Source organism: Macaca fascicularis, chromosome 1 (assembly GCF_037993035.2).
Source record: "Macaca fascicularis isolate 582-1 chromosome 1, T2T-MFA8v1.1".
Taxonomy (NCBI): domain Eukaryota; kingdom Metazoa; phylum Chordata; class Mammalia; order Primates; family Cercopithecidae; genus Macaca; species Macaca fascicularis.
The window spans coordinates 82044928-82058606 of record NC_088375.1 but is presented as its reverse complement, the minus strand read 5'-3'; the positions used below and the strand labels follow the sequence as shown (position 1 = coordinate 82058606).

Genomic DNA, 13679 nt, shown 5'->3' with positions numbered 1-13679 from the left:
GGACCTCAATGGCTCATGCCTGGCTGAGGCTGGAAAATCGCTTGAGCCCAAGAAGTGGAGGTTGCAGTCAGCCAAGATCGCACTACTGCTCTCAAGCCTGGGTGACAGGCCAAGACCCTCTCTCAAAAAAAAGAAGTGAATGAGTTCTGTCATCCCACTTCTCACTACCTGGAACTAGTTTTTCTGCCCTTGACACATCACATTTTGAGGTCTGTAGCAGGGCTTTGTGTCTGTATTTCTATAGCCTTGGGATGGGAGAGGGAGCTAAGCTGGTGATGTTAACCCTTCTGGGGATGAAATCACTTGTACCTGGACCCACTCTGTCCATCCAGTTGGAGATACCTCCCCCATGGGAGCTGTCCCACTCTCATGGGGTTGTACCCAGTGCTGTCCAGCTCCCTGGAAAGTGGCATACCTTGGCAGTTCTTCCTGATTCTGCTGAAATCCCTTGATTATGTGTGTCTAACTTTTTCTAGAGCTATCTATCTATCTTAAACTTTTTTTAGTATTCTTTTGATGCTGACAAAGGAAGATTCTGTGATCCTGCTTCACTGGGCCATCGTTACTTAAAATTGCCTTTAGCAGTGTTCCTTAAAAATCACCCAGAGGAGGGAGAACAGGAAAGATGAAAACAGAAGGATGATCATCTTTGTGGGGTAGAAAGATTCTATTGATGCACAGTGTGGAAAACAGTTTGGAAGCTAGTGAAACTAAAAGCTATGAAATTAAGCATTTTAGAACTAAGGCAATATGACTCAGAAACATCAATGAAAAAGAAAAAATAACAAACTAAGGCGTTATCACGGGAATAATAAAGAAGATACAGATAGGAGAACTGTTTAAAGGTTTTAATTAGTAGGACATTGGATTAACTGTACAGTTGGGAGTTAAAGGAAAAGGTAGATGAATTTGCAGCTTGTGCAGCTGGTGGCATCCACCAGGATTAGAGATCTGGGAGATGAGCTATCTGAGTTTCAGGTGCCTGGGCACTATCAAGTGGAAAAGTCCAGCAGGATGTTGGGTCTGTGGTTGGGAGTTTAGGAGAGTCCTCTGGCTGAGCTATAGTTTTGTCTGTCATCAGGACATAGCTGGTGGTCAAAGCCATGAAAACATACTGCTTTAGTTCAGTAGTTCTCTACCTAAGGCAGTTTTCCCACCACCCCACCTCACATCCCCAGGGAACATTTGGCAATGTCTAGGGACATTTGTTTACCACTACGCAGAGGAGTAATAATGCTGCTAAATATTCTACAGTGCACAGGACAGCCAACAACAAAGAATTATCCAAGGCCAGGCATGGTGGCTCAGGCCTGTAATCCCAGCAATTTAGGAGGCTGAGGCAGGAGGATCACTTGAGCCAGGAGTTGGAGACCAGCCTGGACAACATAGTGAGACCCTGTCTCTACAAGAAAAAAAAAAATATATATATATATATATATATACACACACACACACACACACATATATATTTTTTTTTTCTTTCTTTCAAGATGGAATCTCACTCTATTGCCCAGACTGGAGTGCAGTGGTGCCATCTCAGCTCACTGCAACCTCCACCTCCCATGTTCAAGTGATTCTCCTGCCTCAGCCTCCTGAGTAGCTAGGATTACAGGTGTGCACCACCAAACCCAGCTAATTTTTGTATTTTTAGTAGAAACAGGGTTTCACCACATTGGCCAGGCTGGTCTCGAGCTCCTGACCTTGTGATCCACCTGCCTCACGTCTCCCAAAGTGCTGGGATTACAAACGTGAGCCACCGCACCTTGCCAAGAAAATGTTTTTATTTAATTAGCTAGGCATAGTGGCATGCACCCGTAGTCCCAGCTACTTGGTAGGCTGAGGTGGGAGGATGACTTGACCCCAAGAGGTCAAGGCTGCAGTGTGCCATGATCACACCACTGCACTCCAGCCTGAGCAGCAGAGCTGAGACCCTGTCTCAAGGGAAAGAAAAAAGAATTATCCAACTCAAAATATCAATAATGCCAAAGTTAAGAAACCCTGCTTTGGTGCCATATACTTATTTCTTTGCATCAGACAAATTTGATGATGACTGCATCATAGCATCTTCTCTCCCTTTTGTTGGCTCTGTTTTTTTTTTGTTTTTTTGTTTTTTGTTTTGACACAGTGTTTCAAAAAAAGAGACCCTGTTTGTCGCCCAGGCTGGAGTGCAATGGCGTGATCTCAGCTCACTGCAACCTCCACCTCCCGGGTTCAAGCAAATCGGCTTCAGCCTCCCTGCATAGCTGGGGCCACAGGTGGATGCCACCACACCCGGCTAATTTTTTTTTTTTTTTTTTTTTGTATTTTTAGTAGAGACGGGGTTTCACCATGTTAGCCAGGCTGGTCTCAAACTCCTGACTTCAAGTGATCCGCCCACCTCGGCCTCCCAAAGTGCTGGGATTACAGGCGTGAGCCACCATTCCTGGGCTCCTTGGCTCTGTCATTAGGAACTATGATAGTGAGATTTTGTTTGCTTTGGTCAATGTATGTGGGTGTGTATGTATATACAAATAAGCACACACATATCCAATTATAAGAATTTCCTGTAGTCATGGTGACATAATGATAATGCTTTCACACTTGTCCTTGGGATTTCATGAACTAAAGAGAAAAGTTGGGGCCGGGCGCAGTGGCTCAAGCCTGTAATCCCAGCACTTTGGGAGGCCGAGACGGGCGGATCACGAGGTCAGGAGATCAAGACCATCCTGGCTAACACGGTGAAACCCCGTCTCTATTAAGAAATACAAAAAACTAGCCGGGCGAGGTGGCGGGCGCCTGTAGTCCCAGCTACTCGGGAGGCTGAGGCCGGAGAATGGCGTAAACCCGGGAGGCGGAGCTTGCAGTAAGCTGAGATCCGGCCACTGCACTCCAGCCTGGGTGACAGAGCGAGACTCCGTCTCAAAAAAAAAAAAAAAAAAAAAGAGAGAAAAGTTGGATTGGTATTTATTTCTAGACGTGCCAGAGATGAGGCATGTGGTATTCAGAGCCTTACAGATTTTGAACCAGAAGAATGATTGGCTCATTCTTCCTGCTGTGTTTCATTCAATGTATGGTACTCACACCAGAACAACTTTACACTTCATTAATCTAGAATTTCAGTGCTATTGGCCAAAATCATTAGGCCTCAGACCAAGGGGTGAATATTCAAAGTACCCCACTCATGCCTGTAATCCCAGCACTTTGGGAGACCGAGGCAGGTGGATCATTTGAGGTCAGGAGTTCAAGACCAGCCTGGCCAACATGGCAAAACAGTGTCTCTACAAAAATACAAAAATTAGCTGGGCGTGATGGTGTGCTCCTATAATCCCAGCTACTCAGGAGGCTGAGGCACAAGAAGCACTTGAACCTGGGAGGTGGAGGTTGCAGTGAGCCAAGATTGTACTCCAACCTAGGCGACAGAGTGAGACTCCATCTCAAAATAAAATAAAAAAAAGTATCCCACTTCATTGATAAGTATTTGTTATAAACTAAATACATCCTTGATTGTGTAGAGACTGAGAAACGTAAGACATTGTCTTACCTATCAGGAGCTTGCCTTCTAGATGATAATAGGAATGTTTATGAAACAATGACAAATGTATTAATTCATTCCTGAGGAGGGGAAGTAAATAAAGGTGACTGAATAGTGTGGCGATTTCAACTATATTTATAAAGACATACAGTGAAAAACATCAAGAAGGAAATATGCCAACATACAGTGCTTGCCTCTGGGAGATGGCATTATGCGTCATTTTTCCACTTTGTTAGTGCTCTTCAACCAAACCCCACCAAGAGCACACATGTAGTTGAACAAGTTGGGCTTATTACTCTTTGCAGTGCAGGAGAATGTACTCCATGGGGAACTGGGGGCATATCTCAGTAAGAGGGTATTAGGACTTAATTGATTTGGGATTTGTGTTAGATTTGGGAAGGATTTAATAACAGCCTTTGCCCTGAATGGCTGTTAAAAAGCAAGCATAATTCTATATTTGGGTGACTTAATAAATCTTGCCTAAACGGAAGGAAGATTAGACCAAGGCTAAAACTGTGATTGGCAAAGAAACAGTAGTTATATTAGCTAAGATGGCGGATGTTTGGTCATGTTTGTGTCTTGGACAGTGTTTATGCTTTGTCCATGTTCAGACTTCATTACAGAGTGTTCTCATTTCTGTCTTGATCCTTCACGGTCACAGAGTGGCCTTGTCTAATGTCCGTATTCTGTGGAATTATTTATGTGTAATAGGAGAGCACCACAGCTTCACTGTAAGGGCCCAGCCAGCTTGGAGCAACAACAAGACCTACCTGATAATATCAGCCTACATGTCAGATGTTACTCTACTCACTGTAACCTCTGCCTCCCAGGTTCAAGTGATTCTCCTGCCTCAGCCTCCCAAGTAGCTGGAACTACAGGCATGGGCCACCATACCTAGCTGATTTTTGTAGTTTTAGTAGAGTCGGGGTTTCCCCATGTTGGTCAATCTGGTCTCGATCTCCTGGTCTCATCTGCCTGCCTTGGCCTCCCAGAGTGCTCATTTGCTTTGTATTTTCAGATTTTCTCTCACGACCATATATGTATGTATGTATTTGGTTTGTCTGTCTGTATAGAATGGTCATCTGGCCGGGCGTGGTCGCTCATGCTTGTAATCCCAGCACTTTGGGAGGCTGAGGCAGGCGGACCACCTGAGGTCAGGAGTTCAAGACCAGCCTGACCAACATGGAGAAACCCCATCTCTACTAAAAATACAAAATTAGCTGGGCATGGTGGCGCATGCCTATAATCCTAGCTACTCAGCAGGCTGAGGCAGGAGAATAGCTTGAACCCGGGAAGCAGAGGTTGTGGTGAGTTGAGATCATACTATTGCACTCCAACCTGGGCAACAAGAGCAAAACTCTGTCTCCAAAAAAAAAAAAAAAATAGTCATCTGGTATAAATGGGGTGGGTAACAGAGAGGAGTCCTGCAGCTTCCAAGCACAAAGTTGTGAATATGGAAGAAGAAAAAAAAAAAACAGAAAAGACATTTCAATAGAGGTCAACTTTGGCTGAGCATGGTGGTTCACACCTGTAATCCCAGCACTTTGGGATGCCAAGGCGGACGAACCCCGCCTCCCGAGTAGCTGGGATTATAGACACGTGCCACCACACCTGGCTAATTTTTGTATTTTTAGGGAAATGAGGTTTCACCATGTTGGCCAGGCTGGTCTGGAACTCCTGACTTTGTGATCTGCCCACCTTGGCCTCTCAAAGTGTTGGGATTACAGGCGTGAGCCACCTTGCCTGTCCAAAAGCAACTTTTGTAGATTGTGGTTTAGACTGCTGCATAGTCAGTCCTCAGCCTCTGTCTGTGCCAACGGCAGAAGGGCTTTTGTTAGTTTATTCTCTTTGTCTTGAGAGTGCATTTTTGCTTCAATTCTTACTGTGTCCTGTTCTAAGACTTGGAACCTTATTGGGCAGAGCTGCCCAGGAGCAGGACCCACATGCAGCCTCCCTGTGCCCTGTCTGCCTGCGTCGGCCTGGTGCCCTCTCAAGAGGGCTATTAGCACTGCAATTTCACATCCTTATCTTAACCTCATCCTTCAGAGGTCATGAGTGTTTTTGTTTAAAAAACTTTGTTGATGGCTAAAGCAGGGCAGAGTGAGAGGAAGAGGAAGCACAATATCTAATCTCAGAGGGAAGAAGTCACAAGGTAGACTTCCTGCCCATGTATGTTGTTTGTAAGTCAACAAAGTGAGGAAAATTGGCATTTTTAATGTTTACCCTTTCTATTTCAGTTTGCTGGCTTTTGACTTTAATTTCCCAGATTGTTTTATATACAGTTTTCTCTTTCTCCTATTAACATCTGAAATATTATAAAGAGATTAGAATAAAGATGTTTAGTCCTGTTCTTAAAAGTCTGAAAAAAATTTGTGGGTCAAAGCAACTTCTTCGTATCTTTTGGGATCTAAGTTTCATAAAAGAAGAGTGAGTGGGCCAGGTACAGTGGCTCACGCCTATAATCCCAGCACTTTGGGAGGCTAAGGTGGGTGGATCATGAGGTCAGGAGTTCGAGACTAGCCTGGCCAACATGGTGAAACCCCATTTCTACTAAAAATACCAAAAAAAATTAGCCAGGCATGGTGGTGGGTACTAAGCTACTCAGGAGGCTGAGACAGGAGAATCGCTTGAACCCAGGAGGCAGAGGTTGCAGTGAGCTGAGATTGCACCATTGCACTCTAGCCTAGGCAAGAAGAGCGAAACTCCGTCTCAAAACAAAACAAAACAAGAAAGCATTAATGATTCTAAACTCTGATATGTAATTAAGAATAGATTTAAGAATAAAGTTGGTTGGGCATGGTGGCTCACGCCTGTAATCCCAGCACTTTGGGAGGCCGAGGTGGGTGGATCACCTGAGGTCAGGAGTTTGAGACCAGCTTGACCAGTATGGTGAAACCCCTTCTCTACTGAAAATACCAAAATTGACCAGGCATGGTGGCGTGTGCCTATAGTCCCAGCTACTCAGAAGGCTGAGGCAGGAGGATGGTGTAAATCCAGTGAAGTGAGATCATGCCATTGCATTCCAACCTGGACACAGAGTGAGACTCCATCTCCAAAAAAAAAAAATAGATTTGTATGACCAAATGAAAATATTTGTTAAAATAAAAGTAGTAGCATGTCTTGAATTACTTTTTGAACCTGAGTATTTCATAACATATAATGCTTAATAAGAATTATAGGAAAATATCGGCCGGGCACAGTGGCTCACGCTTGTAATCCCAGCACTTTGGGAGGCTGAGGCAGGAGGATCACGAGGTCAGGAGATCGAGACCATCCTGGCAAACACGGTGAAACCCCGTCTCTACTAAAAATACAAAAAAATCAGCCGGGCGTGGTGGCAGGCGCCTGTAGTCCCAACTGCTCGGGAGGCTGAGGCAGGAGAATGGCGTGAGCCCGGGAGGCAGAGGTTGCAGTGAGCCGAGATCGCGCCACTGCACTCCAGCCTGGGCGACAGAGCGAGACTCCGTCTCAAAGAAAAAAAAAAGATTTATAGGAAAATATCAGTGTAAATAAGCCATAACTTTTTTCAAATTTTAGTAAAATGCTATAGATATATAACATAAAATTTATCATTTTCGCCATTTTTAAGTGTATATTTCTGTGGCAGTAAGTACATTCACATTGTTGTGCAACCATCACCACTACTCATCTCCAGAACTTTTTCAGCTTCCCAAACTGAAACTCCGTCCCCATTAAACATAAACTGCCCATTCCTTCTTCCTTAGCCCCTGGCAACCACCATTCTACTTTCTGTCTCTGTACTTTGCCTATTACTAGGTACCTCATACAAGTAGAATCATACAATATTTGTGGGATAACTCTTTTTTTTTTCCTTTGAGACGGAGTTTTGCTCTTGATGCCCAGGCTAGAGTGCAATGGTGTGATCTTGGCTCACTGCAACCTCTGCCTCCCAGGTTCAAGTGATTCTCCTGCCACAGCCTCCTAAATAGCTGGGGTTATAGGCACCTGCCACCACACCTGTTTGTTTTTGTTTTTGTTTTTGTTTTTGTTTTTGTTTTTTGAGACAATGTCTCGCTCTTGTTCCGTAGCAGTGGTGTGATCTCGGCTCACTGCAACCTCTGCCTCCTGGGTTCAAGCAATTCTCCTGCCTCAGTGTCCTGAGTAGCTGGGATTATGGGCACCTGCCACCACACCCGGCTAAGTTTTGTATTTTAGTAGAGATGGTGTTTCACCATGTTGGCCAGGCTAGTCTCAAACTCCTGAACTCAGGTGATCCACCTGCCTCGACCTCCCAAAGTGCTGGGATTACAGGCATGAGCCACCGCACCCAGCCTACACCAGTATTTTTAGTAGACACAGGGTTTCACCATGTTGCCTAGGCTGGTCTCGAACTCTTGACCTCAGGTGATCTGCCCGCCTTGGCCTCCCAGAGTGCTGGGATTACAGGCATGAGTCACCACGCCTGGCCTATAATTTCCTTAAGAGACTGTTTTCCTTCTTTTTCTAATAATTCCTTTAGCTTAGCTTTCTGTAGTTACCAAATTATTTGAGATTTCCATTAAGGCCTTTATTAAAAAATAATATAGTATTATTGTAATATAACATTATTAAGAGAAAATGGCATAAAGAAAAAACAAATTAGTTTAAGCTTCTAAATACTTGATATCCTAGTACCATTTCAATAAATGGTTTTCTGAAATACTCATATTTTGTTTTATAAGCTCTTTATTATGCCATTTAAAATTCTTCTCGCCGGGCGTGGTGGCTCACGCCTGTAATCCCAGCACTTTGGGAGGCCGAGACGGGCGGATCACGAGGTCAGGAGATCAAGACCATCCTGGCTAACACAGTGAAACCCCTTCTCTACTAAAAAATACAAACAGTTAACCGGGCATGGTGACGGGCGCCTGTTGTCCCAGCTACTCGGGAGGCTGAGGCAGGAGAATGGCGTGAACCCGGGAGGTGGAGCTCGCAGTGAGCTGATATCGCACCACTGCACTCCAGCCTGGGCGACGAGCAAGACTCCATCTCAAAAAAAATAATAATAAAATAAAATAAAATTCTTCTCATTTGCTCTCACTTGAGAATAAATAGAATTCATTTTAGTTCTTACTATAAGTCGGAAAGATTACCATATTTCAATGAAAGAATAGTTAGATTTCAATGATCCAAAGATTCCGTAGCCCTTATTTCTACTAATTAGAAAGTAATGTTGCTATAGAAACTTTTGGAGGTATCCTAGGTAGAGTACACCTCATGCCCTCAAAAAAAGGAGAGTTTGGCTGAGCGTGGTGGCTCGTGCCTGTAATCCCAGCACTTTGGAAGGCCAAGGTGGGTGGATCACAAGATCAGAGACCAGCCTGGCCAACATGGTGAAACCCATCTCTACTAAACATACAAAAAATTAGCTGGGCATGGTAGTGCACATCTGTAATCCCAGCTACTTGGTAGGCTGAGGGAGAAGAATCTCTTGAACCCGGGAGGGGGAGCTTGCAGTGAGCCGAGATCACTCCATCGCACTTTAGCCTGGGCCACAGGGTGAGACTCTGTCTCAAAAAAAAAAAAAAAAAAAAGGCCGGGCGCTGTGGCTCAAGCCTGTAATCCCAGCACTTTGGGAGGCCGAGACGGGCGGATCACAAGGTCAGGAGATAGAGACCATCCTGGCTAACACGGTGAAACCCCGTCTCTACTAAAAATACAAAAAACTAGCCAGGCGAGGTGGCGGGCACCTGTAGTCCCAGCTGCTCGGGAGGCTGAGGCGGGAGAATGACATGAACCCGGGAGGCGGAGCTTGCAGTGAGCTGAGATCCAGCCACTACACTCCAGCCTGGGCGACAGAGCGAGACTCCGTCTCAAAAAAAAAAAAAAGGAGGACAGTTTGTTACTTTCTTTCGAGGGTATTTGAAATTATTTTTCTAAAGGTTTAATCTTCTAAGAATTAGGAAACTTCTGAGAGTATCTAAATGTATAACAATGAATTCATTTTCTTAAGCTCATACCCCACCTCATTTATTTATTGTGTTCCTTTATATACTGAGCTTTCTTTCACAAAAGATTTTTCTTAAACAAAGGGTATGCTAAGAATAGAAAGCTGACAATTGCTCCCACTATGCAAATGTGAGAAAAATTCCTCCTCTGCTGGGCACTGTGGCTCACACCTGTAATCCCAGCACTTTGGGAAGCTGAGGCAGGTGGATCACGAGGCAGGCAGATCACGAGGTCAGGAGTTTCAGACCAGCCTGACCAATATGGTGAAACCCCATCTCTACTAAAATACAAAAATTATCCATTGTGGTGGCGCATGCCTGTAATCTCAGCTACTCAGGGGGCTGAGGCAGGAGAATCACTTGAACCTGGGAGGCGGAGGTTGCAGTGAACCGAGATTGCACCACTGCACTCCAGCCTGGCAACAGAGCGAGACACAAAAAAGAAAAATTCCTCTGAGTCCTCACAAAGAGAACACTAAGATGTGATGCACAATGTCTTTAATAATATTTCTGACATAAACACAATAAGCCTCTTGGGACTGAGGCTTGTCGTTTTCTTAATATAAACTGAGGGTATTACTCAAAGCCAGTTCATTAAACACAATTTGATGAAGGTCCAAGAAATGCACTCTGAGAGTGCACAGGACCTCGTGGAGGTCCGGCTTAATCCAAGGGTAGAATTTAGATATTGAGAAGTATAAAATAATTGTCTTCCTATAATTGAGCTTTTGATTAAAACAGGACACTAGATAGTTTGAGATTAGATTGTCTAACAGCACGTGGAGTGTCCTTAGGGAAGATCCGTACAGCTAATGTGACAGTGTGACAGTTGAGGTAAGTTGACAGATTCTTAAAATCACAGAAAGCACCTAATAAGGGCTCCTACCTAATGTGGCAGCGCACCACCATAGCAAGAAAGTCTATGCTAGTCTTCATTTTAAGAAATCACTATTATATGTTCACTGATGCCCCCCTTCCCTCTCAAATATAGCACAAAATTGTATATACTCATCTGGAGATAAGATACTGGTTTCTTATTATCAAAAATATTAAATAAATAATAAAGTTAACAAACTTCCATAAAGGCCATTCAGTTGCAAATCTGAACTTTAAAACTCAGGTTTTCCAATTCCTCGTCCAGTGTTATTTCCACTTTTTAGCTCTTTTTACTGAAGTGTGATACACCTACAGAAAAGTGGTAAATGTAAAGTAGATTTAGAGAGTCAAGAAAAAAAATTAAAAAGTCGTAAATGTCCAGCTCCATGAATTGTTACAAACAAAGTCTCTAGATCAAGAAAGAGAACACTCCAAGTCTAATTCATAGAATTATGAAGTAGAATGGTGACTGCCAGGGATTGGGAGGCGGGGGCAGGAGGAATGAGGAGTTACTGTTTAATGGATGCATTGTTTTCTTTTGGGAAGATAGAAAAGTTCTGGAGCTGGATAGGGGTGATACAACAATGCGGATGGACTTAATGCCACTGACCTGTACACTGAAAAATGGTTGAAATGGTCAGTTTTTTGTATGTTTTGCCACAATAAAATAGAACATTCCCACATCTACAAAAGCTGCCCTTCTGCTTCCAGTCACTACCCACTCCTACCTGCCCCCAGGATTGACCACTATCCTGACTCAGTTGAAAATTGTTCACACTAAAAGATGCTTAGCAATCCTACATTCTGACCCTTTAGTTTTACTACTCAGAGGAAAAAGCACAAGGTTGTTTGCCTAAGATCATAGTTTGGGTCCCAGGTCAAAATGGATTGAATGGGAAATTAACTGTTTCTTGAACCTGTGGTAGATAACATGTCCATTTTATTTAGTGATAGCAACTAACAGATGTATAATTTATGCAGTTCTTGAATATGCCCTGCAGGGATGCAGTAAGAGGCTGGTATGTGAGTGTGGGCAGAGCAACAGGTAACTAGTGCACAAGGCCGGCAACTCCAGTCCTCTCAGCCAGGTCACCGAACCCTGTGCCTGGAGCACTTTGCCAGGCTGACGCTTTACACTAAGAAAAGCCTACTGGGCAGGTGCTGTGGCCCACACCTGTAATCCCAGCACTTTGGGAGGCCAAGGTGGGCAGATCACCTGAGCTGAGGAGTTTGAGATCAGTCTGGGCAACATCGTGAAACCCCATCTCTACAAAAAATACAAAAATTAGCCAGGTGTGGTAGTGGGTGCCTGTAGTCCCAGCTACCCAAGAGGCTGAGGTGGGAGGATCGCTTGAGCCCGGGAGGTGGAGGTTGCAGTAAGCCAGGATTGCGCCACTGCACTTCAACCTGGGTGACAGAGCCAGACTCTGTCTCAAAGAAAAAAAAAGAGAAAAGCTTAATGGCTTGTGTTTATTCACTTTTGTGTGTGTTTCTTCTTTTCTTTTTTTTTTTTGTTTTGAGACCAAGTCTCCATCACCCAGGCTGGAGTGCAGTGGTATGATCTCAGCTCACTGCAGCCTCCACCTCCCGGGTTCCAGTGATTCTCCTGTCTCAGCCTTCTGAGTAGCTGTGATTACAGGCACACGCCACCATGCCCAGCTAATTTTTGTTTCAGTAGAGACAGGGTTTCACCACGTTGGCCAGGCTGGTCTCAAACTCCTGACCTCAGGTGATTCGCCCTCCTCGGCCTCTCAAAGTGCTGGGATTACAGGTGCGAGCTGCCGCGCCCGGCAATGTTTCTTCTTAAAATAGTTATTTAATAATATAATATTTGCTACACAGGAAAGAACATATGCAATGTATATGTAAGTTATGAATCAGAATAATAAGCAAATACTCATAAGCTTACCATCTAACTGTCACACATTTTAAATAATTAAAAACTGTTTTGATTGGGTGCAGTGGCTTATGTCTGTAATCCCAGCATTTTGGGAGGCTGGGGCAGGAGAATTGCTTGAGGCCAGGAGTTTGAGACAAGCCTAGGCAACATAGCAAGACCCCATCTCCAAAAAAAAGCAGACCTGGTAGCTCACACCGGTAATCCCAGCACTTCGGGAGGCTGAGGTGAGCAGATCACCTGAGGCTAGGAGTTTGAGACCAGCCTGGCCAAACCCCGTTTCTACTAAAAATACAAAAAATTAGCCAGGCATGGTGGCATGCACCTGTAGTCCTAGCTACTCAGGAGTGCAGTGGTGCGATCTTGGCTCAGGCCTAGCCAGGCATGGTGGCATGTAGTTCCAGCTCCTCCAGAGGCTGAGGTAGAAGGATCTCTTGTGCCCAGGAGGTCAAGTCTGTTGTGGTTGTTCCACTGCACTCCTGCCTGGGCGACAGAGCAAGACCCTGGGGAAAAGACAAAGCTCGTTTTGTTTGCCTCTGCAGTTTGTCACTAAAAATATTATTAAACATAATGTATGCAAGCAAGGTACTGGGTTAAGTGTTAAAACTCTGGGTTGGTTTGTTTTCTCTACATCCAGTCTCATGAGAAATTCTGAGTTCTAAGTTGCAACATACTTGTCATTGCTAATGTCTCTTGAAATGAGCTGAAGGGGAATTGGCACCAAAATCAGGATTGAGTGTTAGATAAATGATTAAGAAAGAATATACTGAGCTCAGAGGACTTTGTGCTTTTATTATAGAGCAAATACTGCTCCTTCTCTCCTGGCCAGGTTCAGTATTATTTCTCCCGTCCTAGCCAGCCTCACACCAACACTAAGCATTGCTTAAGTATTTGCCATATTTAAGCTGGAAAGGAAATGTGTTTCTTCACCTTGGGAAAGATCGAGGTGCTGGCTTTCATTCTTGTTGATGCTTAGTATTTGCTGCAACTGTACACAAATTCCTCAAACTTCAGGAGCATAAATTGTTTGCCTTTAGCTTTCTCAAGTTTGGAATCTGCTTCTTAGCCTCATTTCTCAACATTGAAATTTGTATAAATCTTAACAGCACTGGTCTGGAAGTCAGTTATACTCATTTAGTCAAACAGCCGTTATTAAGAAGCTATTATGTAGATGAATATGGTCTTTATCTTTATTTTGAGACTCAGTCTCACTCTGTCGCCCAGGCTGGAGTGCAGTGACGTGATCTCTGCTCACTATAACCTCCACCTCCAGGGCTTAAGCAGTTCTCATGCCTCAGCCTCCTGAGTAGCTGGGACTACAGGTGTGTACCATAACGCCCGGCTAATTTTTTTTTTTTTTTTTTTGAGACGGAGTCTCGCTCTGTCGCCCAGGCTGGAGTGCAGTGGCCGGATCTCAGCTCACGGCAAGCTCCGCCTCCCGGGTTCA

At 44.3% G+C, this 13679-nt stretch overlaps 1 protein-coding gene across 4 annotated transcripts in view; it reads left to right on the top strand.

Annotated features, from left to right (window-relative positions):
• Positions 1-13679, top strand: part of NVL (nuclear VCP like) — a 106396-nt gene that overhangs the window by 82232 nt on the left and 10485 nt on the right. The gene's annotated exons all lie outside the window — the stretch shown is intronic.